Consider the following 5,236-nt stretch of genomic DNA (forward strand, 5'->3'; position numbering starts at 1 on the left):
TCTGGAGACTTCTTTCTCCTTTTTTCTTAATTCTGGACTCCTCCATAAAGTGAAAACTTTCTATAATTTTTTTTTTAACAGAGTAAATAATTTCTCCTGTGGTCTCCACCTACTTCTAGGACAGCCTAAGGAACCTCACCTTTCCCAACCAAAAAGACCCATTGAGGTCTTTGAATAAAAAGGATTTTCTCCCTAAGAGGAAATCATTCTGCTCTCTTAGAGTCAAGTTACAACAAGCCCTTTTTCTTGACATACAGTAAACTGCATCTATTTAAAGTGTATAATTTGATATAATCTGATGACCTCATTACTAAAATTAAGACAATGAACATTATCCATTAGAAACAAAACTTTCCTTGTGACCTTTTGTAATCTCTCCTTCCTATCCCTCTCTTCCTCATCCATATTTGGGTAACTACTGATTTGCTTTGTTTGTAAATAATTTCTTCTGCATTTGCTAGAATTTTATGTAAATGGAAACATTTGTTGTTGCTGTTCAGTTGCTCAGTCATGTCTGACTCTTTGCGACCACATGGACTGCAGCACGCCAGACTTCCCTGTCCTTCATCATGTCCTGGAGCTTGCTCAAATGCATGTCCATTGAGTTGGTGATGCCATCCAACCATCTTGTCCTCCACCGTCCCCTTCTCCTGTATTTTTACTACGTTTATTGATGTACTTAAAATTTTTTCTCAGTTACTTACAATAATGAGTATCACCTATTAATTTAATAATATTAAACCATCCCTGCAACACTGGAATAGACTCATCTTAGTCATGGTTTATTATCATTTTTTATAACTATTGAATTTGATTTGCTAATATTTTATTTAGAAATCGTGCATCTTTTCAAGTGGAATGAGCTTATAATCTTTCTTTTTCGTATTATCATTGTCTTGTTTTTGTAAGGTTATACTAGTCTCATAGGAAGAGTTTTTATTTTCTGGAAGAGTTAATTGAAAGTTTTGTGAAACCCACTTGTAAAGCCATTTTAACTACTTCTGCAATTGTTTTGAATAATCAGACTATCTAGGCTTGCCATTTTTTTCTTGAATCAAGTTTGTAGATTATATTTTTCCAAGAATTATCCATTATGTCTTATTTTTTAAAAGTATATTTGCATAATTTTTTAGATTTGTGTAATTCATATGACATAAAAGGCACCAGTTTAAAGTGTAAAATTCAGTGGTTTTTAGAGTATTAACTAGTTGTGAGACCATCACCACTATCTAATCTCAGAACATATCCATCACCCTAAAAACTACTCTCTGTGGATTTGCCTATTTTGAAAATTTCATATCATGGAATCACACAATATGTGCCCTCATGGGTCTGACTTCCCTCAACATAATGTTTTCAAGGTATTTATCCATGTTGTAGCATGTATCAGAACCCATTTCTGTTAAATGCCAAATAGTTTTGTTTATCTGTTCATAAGTTGATGGACATATGCTTGTTTCTACCTTTGGCTATTAGAAATAATACTACTATGAACATTTTAAAATAAGTTCTTGTGTGAACATATGATTTTGAACCTCGCAGATACATATCTAGGGTGCGATTGCTGGGCCAAATGATAATTCTGTGTTTTAACTTTTTGAGGAACTTTCAAATTGTTTCCCTAAGTGACAGCTTCATTTTACATTCCCACCACAGCAAGTGTGTGTGTGTGTGTGTGTGTGATCACACCACCATATCCTCACCAACACTTGTTACTATCAGTCTTTTTGTTTACAGCCGTCCCAGTTGGTGTGAAATAATATCTCACTATGGCTTAGATTTTCGTTTCCCTAGTGACTAATGCTATTGAGCATCTTATTACGTGCTTTTGGGCTATTTGTCTATCTTCTTTGGAGTCATGTCTACTAAAATCCTTAGCCTATTTAAAATAAAAAAAGTTATTCCTCTCTTTATTGTTGAGTTTTAAGTGTTCTTTATATTCAGATGTATGGTTTACAAATAATTTCTCTCATTTTGGTGAGTTATCTTTTCATATTCTTGATAGTGTCCTTTGAAGCAAACAACATAAATGATTTTATTATTTCTTCTGTTTCTGCTTTTGGTGTTATGTCTTGAAAACCACTTCCTAACCCAAAGCCAAGAAGATTTGCCCTTCTGTTTTCTTTCGTAAATTTTGCCTAATTTGCCTTAACCCTACTCAATGAATTCTTTTTCTTCCTTTCCTCCTTTCTCCATTCTTTTCTTTCCTCCTTTCATTCTTTTTCTTTTTTTGTTTTCTACAAAATATTATGTGAAAAAAACACTTATCACAGGACTTGAAAAGGGGAGTGCACAATAAATTATCATTAGGGTGGGTTAAGAGAAAATGTTTTTTGTTATTTTTATATTGATTTCTAGTTTTATTGGGTAGTGATATTAGAATGTCTTTATGGAAACATAAATTGATATTTATAAAAAATTTATTGACATAATAGTGTTGTATTACTTTCAGATGTATAACATGACTTGATATATGTACATATTGTAAAATGATTACCACAATAAGTTTAGTTAAAATTCTATACCATACATAGTTAACAATTTTTTTCTTGTGATGAGAACTTTAAAGATTTAGTCTTTGTAACTTTCAAATATACACCATGATATTCTTAACTATAGTCATCATGTTGTACATTTCATCCCCAGGAATTATTTATCTCATAACTGGAAGTTTGTACTTTTTGATCACCTTTACCTATTTTGCCCATCCCTTATGCCTCATGTTTTGTAACCACACAAAGGTGGTATCTATGAGTGTTTAAGATTCTACACATAATTGAGGTCATATGGTATTTGTCTCTCTCTATCTGATTTACTTAGCTCAGCATAATGCCCTCAAGGTCCATCCATGTTATCACAAATGGCAGGGTTTCTTTCTTTTTTATGGCTGAATAAGATTCCATTCAGTATACATGAATACCACATTTTCTTTATCCATTCATCAACTGATGGGTACTTAATTTCTATGCCTTGACTGTTGTAAATAAGGCTGCAATGAATATGAAAGTGCAGATTATCTTTTCAAGATAGTGATTTCATCTCCTTCAGATAACTGCCCAGGAGTAGAATGGCTGATTCATGTAACATTCCTATTTTCAATTTTTTGAGGAATCTCCATATTGTTTTTCCTAGTAGCTGAACTGATTTATATTCCCATCAACAATGCACAAAGATTCCCTTTTCTCCATATTCTTTCCAACACTTATTTCTTGTTTTTTGGGGGGGATGGGGAAGAATGAGGGCAGGAGGAAAAGGAGGCAGAGGATGAGATGGTTGGATGGTATCACCGACTCAATGGACATGAGTTTGAGCGAACTCTGTGAGATGGTGAAGGACAGGAAAGCCTGGCATACTGCAATCCACAGGGTCGCAAAGAGTCAGGCATGACTGAGCGACTGAACAACAAGCCTACATATTACCCTGTATCTAGCTTTTTTGGCTTAACAATACATCATGGATAACTATTATGATTTATGTCTTTTTTTTTTTTGATAGCTCCTTATAAGCTTAAATAAAATAACACTCACCAGCTACCTCAGTGCTGATGAAAAACAGTATGTTTTACAGGGAACTATGGAGGGACAGGGCACAGGGCTGGGCACAGAAATAAATCTGCAGGAGCAGAGGAAAGGAGGTTGACATTTCCCAGAGAGACTGACATGTTTGACCCATGTCCCAGGTCAAATCTATCTTCTTGCACCCACCCAGCAGTTCCTCTGACACCTAAAGCACTTGGTGCAAAGCTCACTGCTCACACGGTGGCCGCGTGGCTCGTTTTTAGATATGTGCATGCTTAATCTGTTCTACCAGCTCTTCGAGTGCCTCAGAGTCTATTCTGCCCTCCCACTCCCCACCACTCACCCATGCCCTTCCCCTCTTGTGTCTGGTACACAGAAGGCAGCACGCACTGGCTGAAATTGGAGATCCATCTATCCTCTCAGAGAAGGCTGGAGCAAAGTGGTCAGTCTCTGGGCCCCAGATTCTCGTCTATCTAGATTTCTGAAGCCGGGGAATGCTTTGAGGGGGAACACAGGGTGGACTGTCCTGGGACTGAAGCCTGGATCTGAATGGTTGGAGAGTGTCTGGAGTTTTGTACAAAAGAGAATTGAATTGTGAATGGGCTGGGAGGTTATTGTGATAGCCCTGGTGCCCTGCGCCTCCAGGGGACTGGAAGCCTGTGGGAGCACATAGCTGGCATTTTTCGCTTGAGATTACGAAGCCTTTTGCTTCCTCTGAGTAGAGGCTTGAATTCAATGAACTGTTGTGGTGGGATAGAGTCTTTTTTTTAGGAAAAATGAAACAGAGATTTGGCTCCAGTTATTACAAGGTGGTGGGCAAATGAGCTGACTCTTTGGCGTTTGGTGGAAAGCCAGCGTAAGAGCATGTGGTCACATTTTTGTCCGGCATCGTCAAGAGCACGGAGAAGCTGTGATTCCAGCCTCAGAGGAGGGAGCTTTTATCTCGATGTGATTCTCCAAAGATCATCTTTATGCAAGAAATGTCAGAGCCCCATTTCATAGTAAGTTTCTTTTGATGTTTTATTTTGGTTGAAGATAAATTTCATATCATCACTCAAGGACTGACATCATCTTCAGAAAGTGGTGTTTGGAGAGCCTTCTCAGGCCTGGGAGGTGCTGAGTGGTGGTGGGATGACCAGGCTGGGAGGCTGATCCCTGTGTTGTATTCTAGGTTTCTGTCTGGCTCTCCCTGGACTGATCATCTTTCTACCCTCTTCCTCGTGTTGCGAAGGAAGTTGGGAGAGCATGAAAATGCAGGTTCAAAAGTGAATTTAAGTTACTCTTTCACACACTGTCACATTTCTGTTTCTCCAGCTCTTTCATTAGCATCAGCTTTGGAGTAGAACTTGCCTAGAGTTCTCTTAGGTTTCTCAGCTTGGAGAAGAAATTGGGTAGTGCCCAAATGCAAGTTTATTGAGGACGCTAGACTGGACTGGAAGTGCAGAATGGTTAAATGAATGTGTGAATGAACATACAATTGGTAGAATGTGATCGAGAACCTCAGACTGACACAAGAAACATGTTCTGAGGGATGTTTATTCCAGAAACTAAGTAGATCCTGGCTGTTATGTAGTTAATACACATAAGCATTGATAGTTTACATATATAGTCCAAAAACTTCTTCCTAGCCAGCCAAGTCATGAATGCAGGACTTGAAATAAACCACATGCTAGGTGTCATGGGAAGCTTGGCCCAGAGTTAGAAGTCAGATCCTTGTA

This window comes from Cervus elaphus, chromosome 15 (genome assembly GCF_910594005.1).
Source record: "Cervus elaphus chromosome 15, mCerEla1.1, whole genome shotgun sequence".
Classification (NCBI taxonomy): Eukaryota; Metazoa; Chordata; class Mammalia; order Artiodactyla; family Cervidae; genus Cervus; species Cervus elaphus.